At 37.3% G+C, this 22,311-nt stretch overlaps 1 protein-coding gene across 5 annotated transcripts in view; it reads right to left on the bottom strand.

Annotated features, from left to right (window-relative positions):
* POU2F1 (POU class 2 homeobox 1) overlaps positions 1-22,311 on the bottom strand; it is a 228,439-nt gene that overhangs the window by 138,647 nt on the left and 67,481 nt on the right. For 2 of the 5 annotated variants that reach the window (XM_004464714.5, XM_058310069.2), the window contains one exon: positions 12,993-13,091. The exons of the other annotated variants lie outside the window; for them this stretch is intronic. The gene's annotated coding sequence lies outside the window, so the exon portion shown is untranslated. The remainder of the gene's footprint in view (positions 1-12,992; positions 13,092-22,311) is intronic. 5 annotated transcript variants of the gene reach the window in all.

The following is a 22,311-nucleotide window of genomic DNA, read 5'->3' as shown; positions in this document are numbered from 1 at the left end:
TATTAACACAAAAGCTAAGTATCTATTCATTCACCTATTTTTGATGTTTAAAACCAAGCCTTTTCTTTGGATTTGGACCCATTAATTTGAGTCCCTTTTTTTTTTCTTGAAAAATTACAACTTTAATACATACTATACTATTTCCAGTTTTTACTTTTTTGCCCATGTTTTCAAACTTTTCACTGAAAATCACATTTTACATTGTATGTATATGTATGGAATAAATATAAAAAAACTCAAAGTTTCATGAAAAAAACTTCCTTTATAGGTACAATGAACTCTGATAGGAATGTGTTCTAATTTTTTTTTCTTAATTGCTAGTTCCAACCCATCAAATTGACTTTATGACCCACAGATTGAAAAATACTGCCTTAAAAGTGAGGCAAGAACTTAAAAGAAAGGAGCAGCAACCTGATTGCAGAATATTTTTTTCTTTTTTAAATTTATCCCTAATACTTTACAGCTGTCTTGCATGCACTTAATTCAACAGCATTTTTTAGTAAATTACTCTTTATCAAATCTTTTCAAAGCACTCAATTTAAGTTTTCACAAAAATATCATCTCTCTTTTCCTTGGTTTATATAATAATTATGGAAATTGTGTAATTAAAATTAGTTCAATTAGCATGAACAGGCCTGGGAGCAAAAACAGTCAAATAACTCTTGATAACCATACAACAACTAGTAGAAACAGATGTGCACAGAAATACCAAGGAGTACGCTTCAACATGCTATGGGGCATAATGGCTTGCTTTAAGTAGGAATGGAACATCAGTTAATCTAGTCAGTTAAGATTCATTTACAAAAGCTACCAAACTAGCAGCTGGAGTTAATTGGCACATGCTTCTGCTTCTTTAACCTGCTGTGTCTTATATTTTTATATCCACTTACATAGTTCATCTACTGTTCAATTTAACACTTTAGTATTCTTTAGTAAACAGACCACCATTGCAAAATTCAATCCTGAATGTCTTAGTTGTAAAAACTTAAATTGTTTGTCGCTCTACTACAGTTTTACCATTACATTGAACTTTCTGTCTAGCCCATCCTACATCATTCCAGCTCTTCAAAACTATAACTACTTTTATTTCTTCTAGTTTTGCTAAGTCATTGTTTTCATGCATTCACACTCTGAGTAAATACTAAGTGCTGACAGGCACGAGGATAGGTATTTGGGATACAAAGATGAGCCTCAGAAAGTTTACAATTTGATAACACAGATAATTATTAATTAAACAATCACCCAAACATATAATTACAAACTGTGAAAACTCCATGGAGTAAAAGTACAGATGGACTACAAGGCACAGCTCTGTAGTTTGTCTTGACACCCTTGGTTAATAATAGAGCTCTCCTACTTTAACAACTGGAATGTGACTTTCTCTGATTCCACTGCTTAAATCCAGGAAAAAAAAGCTTTGTTTTTGCTTAAAATCACACAATGCTCTGATTATTCCCATCCATCCTTTGGACTACATTTTTTCATTCCTGATATTGGTCATTTGTGTCTTCTCTCTCCTTTATTCTCAAGTTTCCTGAATTTGTGTGACAATATATTTTTTAATTGCTAGTTTCAACCCGCCAAATTGAAGGTAACAAGTATCCCAGTGAGTATAAAGTTTAAAGATACATTCCTCCACTCAATTATTAAAATGTCCATCAGACTAATCATATAATCATGTGTCTTAATGCTACTAACAGCATAGTAGTAGGCACCCATGAATATTTACTCACTGTCAATCTGTCTAAAATGCCCTTCTTCCCTACATCTTGACTCCTGAAAAGTTTACCTATTCCATAAAATAAAGGGAGGTTAAAAAGCTTTGGCCTCAGATCTTCTCTTATTTACCTAATTGTCAAGTATCTAATTCTTCCTATGAGCTGCATAGCAATTAGGATGTACAGTAACTATTTTTGGTTTTTAACGTTTTATTTTTAAAAAGTTAAGAGGTTCATAGGATATTGCAAAGAAAGAACAGAGAGATCCTGTATACCCTTCACCAAGTTTTCCCCATTGGCCACACCTAACATCTTATATAACTATAGTACAATATCAAATCCAGGAAAATGACACTGGTGTAAAGTGAGTATATAGTTCTTGGTAATTTTATCACAAGTGTAGATTCATGTAACCACTACCACAATCAAGATATGAAACAATTTCATTGCAAAGATTTCCCCTTTGCTATCCCATTGGAGACCAGCCCACTCTTCTTTCTGCTATCCCCAATAGCCACTAGTCAATCACATTTTAAGAATATTAAATGGAAATATGCATTATATGACCATTTGAGATTGGCATTTTTTACTAAACAAAATGCTCTTGAAATCCACTCAAGCTATGTGTTTCAATAGTCCATTCCTGGGGCAGCGGATTTGGCTCAACTGATAGAGTGTGACCTACCATATAGGAGGTCCAGGGTTCAAATCCATGGCCTCCTGACCCAGTGTGGTGAGCTGGCCCAAACACAATGCTGATGCGTACAAGGGATGCCATGCCATGCAGGGGTGTCCCCCAGGTAGGGGAGCACAAGGAGTGTGCCCCACAAGGAGAGCCACCCCGTGCGAAAAAAAGCGCAGCCTGCCCAGGAGTGATGCTGCACACATGGAGAGCTGATGCAGCAAGATAACAAAAAGAAGACACAGATCCTGGTGCCGCTGACAAGAATGCAAGTGGACAAAGGAGAACACACAGTGAATGGACAGACAGCAGACAATGGTGGGGTGGGGGAGGAAGGGGAGAGAAATAAAAAAAAAAATAGTTCATTCCTTTTCTTGCTGAAGGATATTCCATGGCATGGATGTACCACATCCATGCCATGTTTAACCATTTATCTATTGGGACATTTTGGTTGTATCCAGTTTTGTGCTATGACAAATAAATCTATTACAGACATTCATTTGTAAGATGTACAGAAAAGACAAAGTCCAACTGGGAGAAATACTTATAGAGCACATATCTGATATAGGAATTTTATCTATAATATCTAAAGAACAATTTGTGTACACATTTTTACATGGGCATGTTTTTATTTCTCTGGGATAAAAGCACAGTTGTGAAATTGCTGGGTGGTATGGCAAGTATATGTTTAGTTCTTTTTTTTTTTTTAAAGAAATCACCTAATTATTTTCCAGAATGGATGTAACATTTTACTTTTCCATAAATAATTCACAAGAGATCTGGTTTCCCAAATCCAGATTACCATTTGGAATTGTCATAATTCTTTATTTTACCTGTTCTAATAGATGTCTAGTGAAATCTCATGGAGTCTTAACTTGCATTTCCCTAATGGCTAGTAATACTCAACACCTTTTTATGTGCTTATTTACCTTCCATATATCCTCCTCAGTGAAATGTCTCTTCCTTTCTTCCTTTTATATTCTAAGGGGTTATTCTTTTATATATTCTAGATGAGCCCTTTATCAGATATGTGCTCTGCAAATATTTTATTTCAGTGTGGAGCTTATTTTTACTTTTCATCCTTTTAAGAGTTATGCACACAGCAAACAAATTTTGATGAAGTCTGATTTACCAATATTTTTATCGATTATGCTTAATCGATTTTTTTACACTTTCAAAATTAAAGTTAATGGATCACAAAGAATGTTACATTAAAAAACATAAAAAACGTAAGAGGTTCCCATATACCCCACTCCCCACCCCCACCCCATTTTTGTAAATTGTATTGTTATGAAGATATATACTACACACAAAAAAATGTTACATTAGAAAATATAAGAGATTCCCATATACCCCCCACCCCACTCCTCCCACACTAACAAACTCATCGCACTCGGGGAACCCATTTTGGAGCACTGCTGCACCATACAGATAATAGTTTACCCTGTAGTTCACACTCTTCCCCAGTATGTTCAGTGAGTTATGGCATGATATATAAAGTCCGGCATCTGACCCTGCAATATCATTTAGGACAACTCAAAGTTCCAAAAATGCCCCCACATCACATCTCTTCTTCCCTCTCCCTGCCTTCAGCAACTACTGTGGTCATTTTCTCCACCTCAATGCTACGATTTCTTCTATTGCTAGTCACAATAGTTTTAGAGTAGAATATCAGTAAGTCCACTCTAATTCATATTTTACTTCTCTATTCTGTGGACCCTGGGATGGTGATGTCCACTCCACCTCTAGATCAAGGGCTTAGATTCCACATGGATGATGGATGAAATTCCTCTGCTTGCAGTTGTTGGCACTCTTGATTCCCTGGTGTGGTGGTTGACCATCTTCGCCTCTGTAAGCTGACCTGGGTAAGTCCAATGAAGCAGAGAGTAGGAGCTGCAACTCTGCAGAGGCTCAGGGCCCAGCTGGAATATGAGCAGTCGGAGATTCAAGACCGCTGAGTATGCACCATCCCTAGCACCAACTACAGGTTCAGTAAAGTGACAGTAGAGGCATGTGTAGGAAGGTCACATCTAAGTCCAGCTCCATCACACTCAGGAGCATAAATTCCAAAGTAGGGCCCTCTGACATGGCACAGAACTCCAAATCTATCTGCCATGACCATATACCCTGTGGGTCTCCATAGCCTTCAGGAGAACCAGTACCTCGGGTTGTATCTATTTTGGCTCTCTCTCTGGGGTCCTGCTGAGGTGTGCCTAAGTGTGACCCCTCTGATGACCTCCCGACTCTTTTTGGAAGACTCATAGTCACATACACTCATTTGTCTTTGCCATTTCCCCCTTTTATTCAAGGTCAAAAAGCAGTTTTTAATACTTGGTCTTATATGTAGGCTGAGATATTCTGCTGGTTTGAGTTGACCCTTTTATTCAAGGTCTCTTTCTAGTTGCATCACCAGTTAGTGATTGGTAGTAATCCCTCAGCGCTAGGGAGGCTCATCCCCAGTCATATCTCTTGCCGGAGGGAAGGTAATGCATTTACATGCTGAGTTTGGCTTAGACAGTGGCCACATTTGAGCAACATGGAGGCTCTCAGGAGGTAACTCTTAGGCACCCTGCAGCTCTAGGCCTAGCTCATATTTCAGGCACACAGGCTCATAAGCATAGTCATCAGTATCAAGGGCTCATCATTGGAACATCCTTCCTTGTTGGTCTTTGCTGTTACACTTGGAGGATTATTGTTGTTTCACCGGGGAATGTGACAGAGCTCCCCTGGGTAGGAACTCAGCACTCCCTCAGCTGACGTTTGTAACTCTAAGTACTATAAAAATACCCAGCATATATCAGAACATTTTAATGTCCCCTATATACATGTCCTGGAGAACTCCCCCCGACTCATGTGCCCCCCATCAATAACACCCCACACCAGTGTTCCTCCCCTGCCATAGTCGAATCTCTCTGTGGTTCAAAACTTCTTCAGCAATGAAGCCTAATATAGTACCAAATTCAATTAACAGGAAATTGAAAAGTAGTGATGGGTTTAAAGTTTAGAAATAGAATACAAAATAATTTAGAAACACTAAAATAAAGTAAAAATAAATTGGTATATTAATAAAATGAAAAATATTATAAAGCTTTGTTTCAAACATTTTGCCTTTCATACTATAATAGGTGTTGCCCTGTATGTACAGTGGCAAGGCAGTTTCTTTCATTTCTTCCTCAGTGTCTACATTCTTTCTTTTTTTTTTTTTCTAATTTTTAATTTTGTCTTCAAATAAGTTTTAGATCACAGTAATTCACATACACAATATACGGGACTCCCATATATCCAACATCAGACCCTTTTCCCCTTTCCCCAGCAATGATCTTTTTACACGTTCATGTTATATTTGCTGCAGCTGATGTACAGATTTTGAAACATAGCTATCAAACGTACTTCCATTTTGGTTTATACTATGGTTTATATATTAGACTGTACAAATTTCTAAATTTTTAGCTTCCTTATGTTTTACATTATGGTTTACATTTTAGCTTATAAACTTTTATACACTTTTGGTGTAAATTAACATGTCCTACATCCATCATTGCATGATCTTGTGGCGCACTTTCATTGCCTCCCAGCTACCCTGTTTCCATCAACTCTGTATCTCCCTCCCCCTCCCCTCAGGGCCCACAGTGACAATCTATCTTCACTACTTGAGGGACCAGATTTATAGATACTGCAACAATGCTGAGGGCTTGACTACTAGACTGCCCTAAGTAATTGGGAGCCACTGCTTAATTGATGTTTAAAAACTGTTTAAAAACATCCTAGGTTCTGAAGATTTTCTTTTCTATGTTTTTTTCTAGAAGGCATATACATTACTGTCTTACATTTAAATCTAGGATCCATTTTGAGTTAATTTTCATATAACATGTGGGGTTTAGATGCATTTTCCCCCTACTGGTATCCAATTGCTTTAGCACCATTTCTTACAAACTGCTTTTGTACCATAGTCATAAATCTTGTGTGGGTCTTATTTCTGGGTTCTCTATTCTGTTCCATTAGTCTATGTGTCAATCCTACTTCTACGAATATCACCCAATCTTGATTACTGTAGCTTTAAAATAAGACTTGAAATTGGGTAGAATGATTTTTTCCCTTTATTCTTTTTCAAAATTGTTTGCTATTCTAGTTCCTTTGTCTTTCTCTCTCTCTCTCTCTATATATATATATATGAATAATATTGTCTATATCTACAAAAATCTTGTGAGGATTTTGGTAGGAATTACATTAAATTTAGACACCAAATTGGGGAAAAGTGATACATTTACTGTGTTGAGTCTTCTAATTCATGAACATAGTCTGTCCATTTCTTTATATCTTCCTTAATTTTTCTTATCAGCAACTTGTGACTGTCAACATATAAGTTCTATACATGACACATATGATTTAAAACTAAGCATTTTTTTTCTTTCTTCAAATATAAATGACATCGTATTTTTAATTTCCGTTTCTACAAGTTCATTGCTATTATTTAGATACAAGTGATAGACAATCATGCCATCTGCATATAGCTGAAGTTTTATTTCATCATTACTAGTATATTTGGTCTTTTCCAACAATATCATTTTACAGTTTTCATTTATCTTCCTTTGTTCTTTGTTGCTTCCCCTCTCGCCCCTTTCCTTTTTGTATTAGATTCATTTTCTTCATTTACCTTTCCCTAATAGCCTGGGAGTTATATATTCTCTCTGTATTCTTTTGGTGATTAGTAATCTAACAAATTCTAAAGTTAATCAATATCCTTACACCATTTCTGTAGCAGTTTGGTACTATTTATGAATTTTAAAACTAGATATTAGATTATGTTTGTGAGTTGGTCTGTCCCTCAGGGAATATTAGATTATACTGGATACAGAGATTTCACTTTTCCTTGATTAAATAATGATTAAGGCTTTGTTTGGGCCACATCAGTAGGACACTGCATCCCTGCCCCCTTGGTGGACAGGAAATCACAGAAATTGCACTGCAGAGAAGGGAATTTGGAGTTTTGAGCAGGAGCCTGGGAAGTAAGCACACAGAGGAGCAGAGCAAGCTGAGCCCGTAGAGAATAGAGTCCGAAGGAGAGAAACAGAGCTGGTCATCTGATAGTCTACAGATGGCCTTGTGGAGAGAGCAGGGCAGCTAAGCCCAGGGAGAAACAAGCCCCAGAAGGGAGGAACCCAGGAAGCCTGAATTCTTGGTAGACATCAGCAGCCACCTTGCTCCAACACATGGCAACAGACTTTGGTGAGGGAAGTAAGTTATGCATTATGGCCTGTTAACTGGAAGTTTCTATCCCCCCAAAAAATACCTTTATAAAAGCCAACAGATTTCTGGTATTTTACATCAGCACCCCTTTGACTAATACAATTCCCTAATTTAAAAAAAGCTTAGATAAATTATCTTCATCCATACAATAACTCCTTGGGTTTTTTGGAATTCATCATGCACTCTGGCATTATCTGTTTGTTCAATCAATAATATTCTGGGAAGGAACTCATTGCTGAGATAATTAAGACTAGAATTAACTTACAAACATTAAGAATTTCTCATTGTTTTTCATAAAGTTAGGCAAAGTTTACAGATCATGAAAGTGATCCATTTTAAACTGATTATATGCCTTGAAATTAAAGAATTAATGTACAGAACATCTCATTTACCCAGTTCTAACTCCCTTTACACCTTAAATAACAACCCACAACAGCTCTTAAGTTAGGATCAAGATTTTACAATACAACTTAAATTAAAAAAACAAAACCAAAATGAAACAAAAACCTCTTCTAAATGATGGGGCTGAGCAAATAGACATCTGTACCCTGGTGTTCTGGGGGGAGGGACAAGCACGAGATTGGTTACATAAAGGCAGATTAGTTTAGTAAGTAAATATATTGAAGAAATGAGAACTACAATGATAACTGCTGGAGAAGATAAGTAAAACTATGAGAGAAAAAAGCAACAATCCCCCAAATGCAGGGGCAATGACCAGTGAAGAAGGATGGTCCATTGATGGGTCCTTGACACTGACGACTATGCTTATGAGGCTTTTGTGCTGGAAATTTCAACTTGGCCTAGTGCTGCAGGGTGCCTAAGAGTTACCTCCTGAGAGCCTCCATGTTGCTCAAATGTGACCCACTCTGTAAGCCAAACTCAGCATCTAAATGCATTACCTTCCCCCCAGCATGAGACATGACTCCCAGGGTTGAGCCTCCTTGGCACTGAGGTATTACTACCAAGCACTGGCTGGTAATGCAACTGGAAAAAGACCTTGAATAAAAGGGGGAAATGGGAAGAAAAAAAAACTGAAAAAAGAAAAAAATGAGAATGAACTCTATGATACTAGATTAGAATTGGAGGTTTTGATCTGAACTCATGGTTTTCAAAATACACAGATACAGAAGTCTAAAGTAAATATACACACGCATATGCATATATTCTAGATCCTAGTTCTGTCCACTGAGGTCTAAGAAAGTAGCACCACCCCTGTAGCAATGAATATACTTATTGCCCAGATCTTGGCTTTCCAAATACCATTCTCCATTATAAGGAAAGCTCAAAAAAACTATAGAAATATGTCAAAAACACAAGCCAGTTTGTAGGGTTTTCCTCTGGCCAAATTTTGGACAAAATAGATAAAAATAATAATTAATTATAACCATTACTCATAGGAATTCATGAGACCATGCTGATATGACTGATAAATAAGTAATAACAAAAAATAAATAAATAAAAGCAAAGATTTTCTTATGGTGGAATGCCGAATAATAAATATAGATATATCAACATTTAGAAATCATTTGAGTACTAAATAATTCAATCAAGAAACAACATATGCTAAAACTAGTAGGTAAAATTTCATGTTGAAAATTTATAGTTTCCCCAAATACTTATTACATTCATTAAATGCAAAATAGTTACAAATTACAAAAAGGGAAAAGAGTAAGTGTGACAGACACTTCTTTAATCAAGTGATCAAAGTTAATATCAGTAAAGGAACAAATCAAAATTGTGCACCACCTGAAAGAATACAATGAGAACACATAATCACACTTCTCTGATGTTCCAGCCAAAGATATATAACCTGAATCTAACCATAAGGAATCATCAAATAAACCCAAATGGAAAGACATTCTACAAAATTTAATCTTCCAAAGTGTAAAGGTCCTGAAAATCAAGGAAGAACTAAGGAACTATTGCAGATTGAAGGATACTAGAGAGGTATGACAACTAAATGCAATGCATGATCCTGGATTGGATCCTTTTGTTATAAAGGACATTTTGGAGACAACTGCAAAATTTGAATAGGGTCTAGAAATTAGTGGTCATCAGTGTTAACTGCATGAGTATTATGGGGTATTATGGCTATAGAAGAATGTTCTTTCTTATTTGTAGGAATTTCATACTAAAGTATCTGGGGATGATGGAGTATCAAGTTGGCAACTTACTCTCAAAAGGTTCAGGGAAAAACTTATTTGCACTACTCTTGCAACTTTTCTGTAAGTTTGAAATTATTTTCTAATAAAAAGAAAGAGGAAAGGGAGGGAGGGAGGCAGGGAGGAAGGGAGGGGCAGAGGAGGGAGGAAGGAAGGATAACAAACTACCATACAGTGTTTTCTATGATGTTGTTTTGTTAGTGTAGCCTTGCCATCCCCCATCCCCAAAATCCCTGATCACATGAAAAGTTGTATATTAACACTGGCTATATTACAATTCTTACAGTATTACGAAATGCAAGGTTAGTCTTCTGGTGAGAGTGCACCTGAAACAATTTTTAAAGTATTATGAATCCCCTATATTTTTATGTAACATTTATGTAATCTAAAGCTTCTTAAAAAGAAAAAAGTATTATGAATTATGGAAATCCCAAGATCTTATGGAGGATAAGTTCACATTCTGAAGAACTATATTTCAATAGTGGAAGTTTAGGCACTGAGCGATGAACAACTCTCCATAGTTGGTATCATCTCACATATTTATTATCTGAATAATTAAAAAGAGCTAGAAAAACCACTGCAAACAAAAATTCTAAGTGTTTTAGAACTCAGTTAACTTTAAAATTTTTAATTCAGTTAAATTTAAGTAACACAAGACTATATTCAAACGAATTTTAAATGTGGTACATAAACATGTTGTCATATTCTGTTGTCATGACAATATGATATGCCTAACTTTGCTACTTAACATCAGAAACTTGATTTCCTCTTTCATCTAAACCTTAATTTCCTCAATTGAAAAATGGAGATAATTATGCAGTCTTACAAAGTTGTTTACTGAGAATTATTTTGAGAATAATAAGGAATTAGAAAAATAGTAATGGCATTGTTATAACATGATATTCAATAAATACTACTTTCAAAATTTTTTGCTGAAAATAATTTAAAAATTTTAAGTGATACTCTTAAATATTTCAATGCTTTTTAACTGACTTTTAATCCATAAGCAAGAAAATCATCTTTACTGTATATTTTAAGAACAGAGTCCTAACAATGTTAGGACTGTCTAAACATGTTTGAAGAAAAACTTGGTTTTCTTTTTTTTAAATCTTTAAATAGTATTTCTTTGTAAGTATAAATGTTCTCTTCTGAAAATTTTAAATTTGATAAAAAAAAAAATCTTCTGGCTACATAACACTATCCAGCAATCCCAGGCAGTTATGAACAGAGCATTGTAAAAGCATTTGGTGCTGCCAAATTAGATAAGGAAAGAATATGGAGGTTAATAAGTTGACCATACAAACAAAAGCAAGGTATAATTATGTGCATAATGCTTTCTTCTCTTTGCTCTACTTCCTATAATGCTGTACTTCCATGAATATTATAAATGAAAGAACATCTGTGAATGTGTTTAGCATACCCCTAGCAGAGCAGAATTCGATGAACATTAGCTGCCCCAGCCCTCCCCTACCTCCTTTCCATTTATTCAGAGGAGGATGAATAGCTACAAGTAATATTTAGGATAGTTAAGCAATTTTGTAATCTTTCCATAATGTCAGATTATGTCAGTGAATTTCATATATTTCTTTGCAAGTTCCAGTAAGTCGGAAAGAATTTGACAGAAAAAATAAAAGTTATCAATGCAGCTCACCTTTTATAAAGTCCTAACATATACTTACCCAAAATGGAGAGGTGCTAGGTGATCTAATGTATATTATTTCTCACTTTGAATATAGATTAAAGTTTACCTACATTAAAATTGTTTGTTATAAAATCTCCACATACTATCAAGAATAAAACAATTACGTGACACGAGCTACTAAAAAATGTTTTTCTAGTATCACATTGCCTACAGTCTGTGTATCTCCATCCTCGTTTGGACAGCCATGTTGTAGTGGTAATTTAGTGAAAGATTCCTGGGGAAGGTGTTTTATTTATACTTTCATCATTACTGGTTCAATTAAGATAAATAGCTTTTATTTATCAAGCCAATCAGAAACTTGAAATGTATTAACTTTTTAATAATACTCTTTGCTATAACATCAATTTTTCACTAAGATGTCTTAGTGAATCTATTTTTAAAATATCTTAGGGAAACAATCAGTGATTGTTGATCATCTATAAAAAAACAAAAGCATAAGAACAAATGTTCAGTCACACTAAATATTCCCCTGCAAAATAAGTTTACTCTAGTTAAAACATATTTATAATATATACAAATATTTTATAAACACCATTTTTTGGAAAGGGGGGATAAAATAGTTATCTTTAAAGCACTTTATAAAAAGAGCTAATATGATTTCCATAGTTAAAACCATTACGGAATAAGATATAGTTTCTCAGCACTACCCCACCTGTCTCTAAATTGCTCAGATTTTGCAAGGGTGTATTAAGAGACAGAATGATTGTATAATCAGTATCAGTTAATAAGGGATGGGTAGGATTTACAAATATATATATATATATATATATATATATATATATTTTTTTTTAGGAGATACGGGGGATTGAACCCAGGACCTTGAACACAGGAGTAGGCACTCAACCACTGAGCTACATCCACTCCCCAAGGAGAGCTGGTATTTTCGTTCATTTGTTTTTAGAAGGTACTGGGGATTGAACCCAGACCTCATACATGGGGAGCATGCACCCAACTACTTGAGCTCTCTACAATTAGATAAATTTTAACTCCAAAAAAAAAAGAGGTCTTACCTTTCGGTAAATGGGCTTTGAAATCAGAGAAAGGGGTTTTAACATTTTAAATTTATAAACCAAATTTATAACATTCTACCTACTAATTTTATAAAAATTATCATACATTAGGGATTACTGCTAATATTATATTATCACAGAATAAAGATGACAAAACATAAAACTAGATTTAAGTGCCCTTTTTGCACTAATTTCATAAATTTTTCAAAAAAAGACCAGAGCACAGTCTAACTACTAGGGTCAATCTGCAACTATTTTCCATTGCTGGTTAGGGTACAGCCATCTCAAACATCACTCCACCATACCAACAATATTAAACAAATTTCAAGGTTAAAGATGAAAACTAAGTGTGTGTGTATGTTTGAGAAGTCATTTTTATAGTCATTCCACAAAATTAAAAGCAATCATCATAACACCTGGATTTATCAGAGGCTAGTGAATTAATAGCTTTTATTAGCAGAAAATATTTACCAGGTACAGAAAGACTGCATTCTTTCTTTGAATTGATTCATTGAAAACAGAGTAGTTTGGTAATTTAAAAGGCAGGAAAGCTCTTCTTACTTTTCCAGTCTATGAATACAAAAAGAGAAAAAGGCAAACTGAGTAAGCTGAATAAAATAATCTAGCACTTTAAGGGGAAACAATATACACAGTGGGGAACACTGGATTATTCATCAAGGCACATTTAGCTGCCTTAGGCAGGCACCTCTCTTGTGCCTATTTCCTCATCTATAAAATAGATATACCAGTACCTGCCCTTACTGCAGGAAACCAGACTATATTAGAAAGTTCTTTAAACATGTATTATATGGTGCTATTCTTTCAAGAAGCTGGATAACCAGCCTACTTAGCATTTTCTTTAAAGTGTGTATTTCACTAACATAAAAATAAACTGTCCCAAATTTACAAGTATCTACTTCAATTGGCTTTATTTATATATATCTATGCATATAAAATGGCTATATACATATATATTCTATACACACACACAAAGATAGATGAAAGATACAGATTGCTATAGCAGTAAAGTATTCTGAAAATAGGTACAAGGCTACAGTGTTGTCTTTAGAAAACAAGAAAGGCCAATACTTAGAGCACACATGTGTGGAAATCTGCCATCACTGGTTGTCCGCCACACTCTCTGCCAAGAGACCTCAGAATCCTCATCAGAAGTTCAAGCAGCTGTGACCAATGAAGAGGAGTTGGCACATTCACTAACTCTTAGGGGACATATACCTGTACTGTACAGCTATTTTTAAGTTAGTATGACTAATTAGTATAACTGGTATTAATTAGTAACTAATCAATTAGCATGACTTTAAATTTTATATAACTACCCCAGTGCTTATGTAACTAGTCCATAATTTTTTTTCTATACATTCAGTGATATTCCTATTTCATGAAATTCTCTAACAGCTGAGGTACAATGGTACAAACAAAATCAAATGTGGAAATAGTACCAACTGCTTTCTTAAAAAGAAGGAACAATGGTTTTTAACAGAGAAAGAGATCACAGCAGCTCAGAATACTTCAAAGTAGAGACCAACATAATATTCTGCCATAATTCTCCAATAGTGTCAAAAACTCACTAGGACATTTTATATGATATTATACAAGAAGCTGAAAATTTTCACAGGAAGGAAGGGAGGGAGGACAAAGGAATGGACCTTAGGATAAGGGATTACAAGATGTCAAGACAAATAAATACACAAAACTGATTTAAACTTCAACACACGGACCAAAACCCTCCAGAGCAGAAACCATAATGAATAAGAAAGACCCACCCACTCTTCCTCCTCCTTTAAACCAATGGATGGCTGCAAACTGACAAGGCCTTTATGACTGTCCACAGGCACAGCTACAGACCCTTTATTCTTTCCAACTTAAATTGGATGCAAATAAGTCAGGTGTGGTCCTTAAACTAATCCTGTGGGTCCCTACTGAGTTTCCATAGCAACATGCCCAGCTGGCAATGAGAAAGAGGTTGTGCTGGCCTCAGACTGGTTTAAAAATTTTCAATACTCATTGAATGAAATACCAATTATGGTAGTATCTTAGAAAAACAGACGTACAAAAGAAATTCCTATCTTTGCTTTAAACATTAAGCAAAGTATTTTCAACTATTCCTAAAGTGCCTTTCAGCCCAGCAGTAGTAATTAAAATACTGTGAAATGTTATGAGATGCCAAGCACCAAATTTGAGTAAAGGAATATATTTTATAAGACAGTATTCACTGATTCACTTAATGTAATAACCAACATCGAGAGAGAATAGCCTAATCTAAATAGTAGTAAATACTGTGACTTTTCTCCATAAATAAATTCGATATGACTGTTCCCTTGATCTTATTAAAAATAAATGTTTTTACAATAGTGGTTTTCAAAATGGAGGGAGGGGGGCAGTGTGGAGGGAAGCCTGGTTAAGCATCATTGCATCACCTGGGAATTGTCAGAAATGCAAATAATCAGGCTCCACCCCTGACCTACTGAATCAGAAACTGTGGGTGTGGGAAGCCAGCAATCTATGTTTTGTTTTGTTTAAATTTACTTATTTTTAAGATAGATTACACCAACATCATAAAAAATACAGGGGATTCCCACACGCCCCACTCCCCACACCTCCCACATTTTCCCACATTAACAACACCCTTCATTAGTGAGGTACATTCATTGCAATTGATGAACACATTTTGGAGCACTGCCACTAGGTGTGGATTAAAGTTTACATTGTAATTTACATTCTCTCCCATCCAATTCTGTAGGTTATGGCAAGATATATAATTGCCTGCATCTGTCATTGCAATTTCATTCAGGACAATTTCCAAGTCCCGAAAATGCCCCGTATTACACCTGTTTTTCCCCCTCCCTGCCCTCAGAACCTCCAGTGGCCACTGCCTCATCAATGATATAATTTCTTCCATTGCTAGAATCACAGTAAGTCTAGAGTAGAATACCAGTAAGTCTACTTTAGTCCATAGTTCATTCCCCAATCCTGAGAATTCTGGGATGGTGATGTCTACTCCACCTCTAATTGAGAGGAGGCTGCAATTCCATGGGGCTGATGAATGGGACTCTCCTGCTTTCAACTGTAGACTCTCTTGGTTCTATAGTATGGTTGTTGTCCATCATCACCTCCTTGTTAGTTGTCCTGGGTGAGACCAATGAACTGGAGAGTAGATGTTGCAACTCTACTGAGATTCGGCGCCTAGCTGGCACATGGCCAGCTCAACCATTTAAGCCTCTTGGATGTAATATAACAACTCTAATACTAATAGTAGGTTCAAATAGAAGGACAGAAGACTCATGTGTAGGGAAACCACAACTGAGTCCAACTCTGTCACACTGAGGAGCATAAATTCCAAAGTAGGGCCCACTGGCAAGGCACCAAATCTTGAGCTATCTGCCCAGAATATAGTGCCTGAATATTTCCAGAGCCCTCAGGAGCCCAACTATTTGGGGTAGTATCTAGTTTGGAAGTCAATGAGATCCTGCTGAGACACACATAAGCATGACTTCTAGAATGATCTCCCAACTCACTGTGAAGTCTCTTAGCCACATAAACTCATTTGTCTTTACCTTTTCCCCCTTTGGTCAAGGTCTTTTTCCAGTTGCATTGTTACAGCAATCTATGTTTTAACAAGCCCTCTAGAAGACCCTGATGCAAGCTAAAGCTTGAGAACAAGTGATACAGTGCCAAACTTCAGAGGAAACTGAAAGATTTAGTAGAAAATGCATTGTTTTCTTCTACTCCTTGCAACTGAGGCATAGTAACAAAATAAAATGAGGGAAGCTGATTTGGCTCAACTGAAAGAGCATCTGCCTACCACATGGGAGGTCCAGGGTTCAAACCCAGGGCTTCCTGACCAGTGCGGTGAGCTGGCCCATGCACAGTGTTGATGCATGTAAGGAGTACCGTGCCACCCAGGGGTGTCCGCCACGTAGGGGAGTCCCATGCGCAAGGAGTGCACCCCATAAGGAGAGCCGCCTGCATGAAAAAAAGCACAGCCTGCCCAGGAGTGGCACTGCACACACAGAGAGCTGACACAGCAAGATGATGCAACAAAAAGAGACACAGATTCCTGGTGCCACTGACAAGAATACAAGTGGACACAGAAGAACCCACAGTGAATGGACCCAGAGGGCAGACAACTGGGGATTGCAGGGGGTGGGGGCAGGGAGGGAAGGGAAGGGGAGAGAAATAAAATTTAAAAAAATAAAAAATAAAATGCAAAGCACAACTCAATGAATCGAACCTGTTGATTATCTTCTTTTCTAAAAGATACAGAGAGATTAGCAGTAGCTCAGCACATTTCCTTTTCCACACGTCAAACATCAAGGGAAAATTAGTGTCTGCCCATGATCAGTAAAAGAGAAGAGGGTCCTTGCATATAAGACACTCAAACTACCATTCATAACTTATTACCAATCACAACCCATTTTCAGTGACTGAGGTCTTCAAACACATGGTAGCAAACCTAACCGTGTATTCCTTTATAAGAGAATTTTTTCCAAGTTTTATTCATAAATTTTAACATTCCTCATTACTTTTAAGCATTTAAAAAATATATACTAGAATACGGTTCTTCCTTAGTTAACCTACTACATACTGCCTTCATATAGTACAAAATACACTGTTCATTTTTCCTTCAACTTCTGAACACCCACTTACAACTCCTTCTATAATTCCTTTCAGGATAATAGAGACCACTTCAAAGAAACAGCTAAGTGACATTAGAGTGACCAGAGACACACAGAAAGATTTAATGGAGAACTGCTGGGCAAATCAAACATGTCATATGCTATTAAAATTGATGGTTAAATTTCACCAAAAATTTTTTAAAGTATATAGTCAAGAAAGTATACCATAATGCAAACCATAATGTAACTACAAATTTAGAAAATTGTACAATATAAAATATAAACCATACTTTAAACCATAATGGAACCATAGTTAGTAGCTATGTTTCAATATCTGTATATCAGCTGTAGCAAACATAACACCCACTTGTAAAAAGATCATTGCTGGAGAAAGAGGAAAAGGGTCTGAAGTTGGGTACATGGGAATCCCTTATATTGTATATGTGACTTTACTACTGTGATCTAAAACTGTTTTGAAGACAAAATTAAAAACTGGAAAAAAAAAACAAAGTACAAAAAACAAAAGGATGTAGACACTGAGGAAGGAATGGAAAAGACTGCCTACCACTATACATACAGGGCAACACCCATTACAGTGAGGGAAAGCAAAAGGTCAAAAACAAAGCTTTACGATATTTTTCATTTTTTAATATCTCAATTTTTAAAAAATTTATTTTTACGGAATTAGTATGTATTCTGTTTTTAATCTTTAAACCTATCATTACTATTTTCCTACGAACTGAATTTGGCAATATATTAGGCTTAATTTTTAAAGAAGTTTTGGATCACAGAGGGGTTCAACTATGGCAGGGGTGGAGCACTCATGTGGGGTGTCATTGATGGGGGACACATGGTTGGGAGGGAGTTCTCCAGGGCATGAATACAGGGTATATAAAAATGTTTGGATATTCATTGGGTATTGTCATAGTAGGAAGAGTTATACACAACAAACGAAGGAGAGTTGAGTTCCTAGCTGGGGGAGCTCTGTCACATTCTGCAATGGAACAGCAACAATCCCCCAAGTGCAAGGGCAAAAAATCAGTGAAGAAAGATGGCCCAATGATGGGCCGTAGTTACTTATGACTATGTTTACGAGCCTGTGTGCTTGAAATTTCAACCAAGCCTTGAGTTGCAGGGTGCCTAAGAGTAACCTCCTGAGAGCCTCCTTGTTGCTCAAATGTGGCCACTCTCTAAGCCAAATTCAGCATGTAAGTGCATTACCTTTCATGCAGTGTGGGACATGACTACCAGGGATAAGCCTCCCTGGCACCAAGGGATTTTTACCAATCACCAGCTGGGGATGCATTTAGAAACAGACCTTGAATAAAAGGGGGAAATGGTAAAGACAAACGAGTTATTATAGCTAAGAGACTTCAAAGTGAGTCGGGAGGTCATCAAAAGGGTCATGTTTACACACATTTCAGCAGGAACCCAGAGACAGCCAAAGTAGATACAATCCCACATACTGGTGCTCCTGAAGGCTACAGAGAAACACAGGTTCTACGGTTATGGCAGATGGCTCTGAAGTTCAGTGCCTTGCCAGTGAGCCCTACTTTGGAATTTGTGCTCCTGAGTGTGATGGAGCTGGACTCAGATGTGACCTTCCTACACATGCCTCTTCTGTCACTTTTACTGAACCTGTGGATGGCGCTGGGGTTGGTGTATGTTCAGGAGACTTGAATCACTGGACTGTCCAAGTGCAAGCTGGGCCCTGAGCCTCAGCAGAGTTGCAAGTCCTACTCTCTGGTTTGTTGGACTTACCCAGGCCAGCTAACAGTGAGGTTAAGGAAGGTCAACAACCACACCATGGAACCAAGAGTGTCTACAATGGTAAGCAGGAGAATTGCATCCATCAGCCATGTGGGATCTAAGCCCCCTCTCGATTTAGAGGTGGAGTGAACATCACCATCCAAGGGTCCACAGGATGAAGGCATAAAATATGGACTAGAGTGAACTTACTGGTATTCTACTATAGAACTGTTGTTGACTCTAGTAAAGGAAGAAATTGTATCATTGATGTGGAGACAGTGGCCATGGGAAGGGCAAATGCCATAACCCTCTGAAAGTATTGGGGGAGAGTGTAAACTACAATGTAAACTATAATCCATGTGGTGCAGCAGTGATCCAAAATATATTCACCAAATGCAATGAATATACCACAATGTTGAAAGAGGATGTTGATGTGGGAGGAGTAGTTGGTGTGGGGTGTAGGGTATATGGGAACCTTGTATTTTTAATGTAACATTTTTTGTGATCTATGTATCTTTATAAAAAAATATACAGAAAAAAAAAAAAGAAAAAAATCGATGGATTCAAGCCAACTGAACAGTGTTCTGAATCTAAAATTAGAAGTAAATTGCTGAGAACCAGCAAGATGGCAGTAGAGTAAGGAGCACCTAGCATCAGCACCTGCTACAGGGCAGTTAGCAAACACCCAGAGCTCTCTGGAGCTAGCTGAAGCACCTTTTTGGTCCAGGAGACCAGAAGAGTATCCTGCAATACCCACGAAGGAATGGAAGGAGGGGACTGCCCATCTGCAGAGAAGACTCATAAGTAGAGAGCTCCATGCCCCAGAGGTTGGTGCCCATCCTCCACTGGAGGCACAGCCACCTCAGGAGCTGTTCTGCAGCAGGAATTGCTAGCTCCACTTCCCCAATATGGGGGAGGAAGAGATGGCTGGGCATAAATTTCAGCTACTGATGAGTAAATTCAGCGGGTTACAGTATAATCCTGAGTATAGCTAAAGTTTGAGGCTGTCCACGTCAGAAAGAGGCTGGGAGCCACCATCTTAACTCCATGCCTGGCACGAGGGGCAACAGGGCGGACTGAAATCCCAGTGCTGGTGGGGACTGGCTTCTTTCCATCCAGATCATATTGCAGCTCTAGCCTAGGCCCCAGTGCCACCTCCAGCAGGGAGGAAGCTGCGGGGACCTGCACCAGCCTCTCTGGGAAATTAGTGGCCAAGCCGTGGAGGCCAGTGATTATCTTATCCTGGTGGCACAAGCTGTTCCAGGAGCCATTCTGTGGCTGGAATTGGAAATTCCATTTCCCAAAAAGGGGGAGGAGGAAATGGTTGGCTGTTGAGTTTGGCTACTGATTGGTAGACTAGGCTGGCTAAGATATACCCTGGGAACAGCTGGAGTGTGAACCAGCCCAAGTCAGAAAGAGGCCAGTAGCTGCCATTTTGACTCCACCCCTAGCCTGAGGGGAAGTCAGACTGACTGAAACTCTCAGTGTCTACAGGAACCAATTTCTTTCATGCAGATTGGCCTGCAGCCCTAGCCTAGGCTTCAGCCCTGCCTCTGGCAGGGAGCAGGCTAAGGAGCCCTGCACCAGCCTATACAGGTAACTGCAGGTAACTTTGACTCACATAGACTGAAAATCAGAAGTCTACCAGGGCAATTGGGGTCATCTTGAACCCGCACTGCATAGACTGCTGCCCACACCTGCAGCTCCACCCCTGCCCCAGGTAGGGGAGAAAGGGATGTGAAGCTTTATCAGTCTCTCTGGGGAACTATAGTCTAGGCCTGCACTTGGATTATTCTTCATAGCTGTGACTCTCTGTCCCTACCCCTGGCTAGGGAGAAAGTTGGAAGAAGCTTCACTGGTCCCTGGTGCAATGAGGGCAGATAAAACTCAAATAGTCAGGAACAAACTTAGCCAATGATGCAAAGCATTTGTATTCAGAAAACTACAACTCAATGTTAAAAGAAATTTAAAAAGGCCTAAATAACTAGAAGAACATTCCATGCTCATGGATTGGAAGACTAAATATCATCAAGATATCAATTCTACTCAAATTGATATACTGATTTAATGCAATCCTGATAATTCTACCAGCATTAAAGAAAAAATTGAAAACATGATAATTATATTTATTTGGAAGGGTAAGGAGTTCTGAACAACCAGAAATATAAAAAGGAAAAGTGAACCCTCATCTCTAGACATTAAATCGTAATACCTACCTACAGTGGTAAAAACAGCATGGTACTGGCCTAAAGACAGACACAATAGACCAATGGAACCAAATTTATGGTTCAGAAACAGACCCTTACAGGTATGATTAAGTGATTTTTGACTAGCCTGTCAAACTCACACAGCTTGGGCAAAAGAATCCACTCAACAAATGGTGCTGAAAGAATTGGATATCCATAGCTTAAAGAAGAGGATCGCTATCTCACACCTAATCTAAGAATTAACTCAAAATTGATTAAAAAAAAACCTAAAAATAAAAGTAAGAACCATAAAACTTCTAGAAGAAATTACTGGAAAATTGCTTCAAGACGTGGTGGTAGGTGGTGGATTCTTAAAGGAGATAAGAGAAGGACTGAGGGGACTACTGATGTTTAATGTATGTAGCAGATTTAATTAGCTTTACTGTCAAAGTGTGGAAATATATACAGTGGATGGTAACACAGTAACAGTTAGTGTATAAATGGGGATGTGACTGAAAATGGTAGCCTTGTTATGTAAATGCCAATTGACAGAATGCTAGAGAATAATCTAGGAACTGGATAACACAGTAAACCAAGAGGTGGATGAGAATTGTGGTTGATGGTACAGATGCAAGAGTGTCTTTTGTTAGCTAGAGCAAATGTACATCACTATACAGGGTGTTGGAAATGTGGAGAAGCATGGGGAAAATACAGCTTAGTGACCTATGGACTGTGCTTAGTAGTAATAATATAATATTCTTGCATCTATGTGAAAGATGCACTCTGTTGATACTGAGGCAGTATGGAAAATGTAAGCTAAATGTATACTATGGACATGATAACAATCAGATGATATTATTTTATCTGTAGCAACTTATACATCACATTGTGTTGTACTGATGGAGGAGTGTTGTTTGGGAATTCTGCACATGTGCATGATTGTTTTATAAGTTTACAACTTCTGTCATAAAAATATATTTTAAAAAATAGGGTGGACTGGGGGAAAAACACACCAAATGTAAGATAAGGATTATGATTAGTAGTAAGATTTTGACAGTATTTTTCCGTAATTTGTAACAAACGTCTCATGATAATGCAAAGTGTTGGTGGAGGGTTGAAGTATGGGACCCCTGTAAGACGTTATACATGTTTGGTTTGTAAGTTCACAATTTTTACTATACACTTAATTGTTTATGTATGTTCATATATAAATGATAT

The sequence above is a fragment of the Dasypus novemcinctus genome, chromosome 13, assembly GCF_030445035.2.
Source record: "Dasypus novemcinctus isolate mDasNov1 chromosome 13, mDasNov1.1.hap2, whole genome shotgun sequence".
NCBI lineage: Eukaryota > Metazoa > Chordata > Mammalia > Cingulata > Dasypodidae > Dasypus > Dasypus novemcinctus.
Note: the sequence above shows the minus strand (reverse complement) of the source record. Positions and strands in the feature narration are given on the sequence as shown.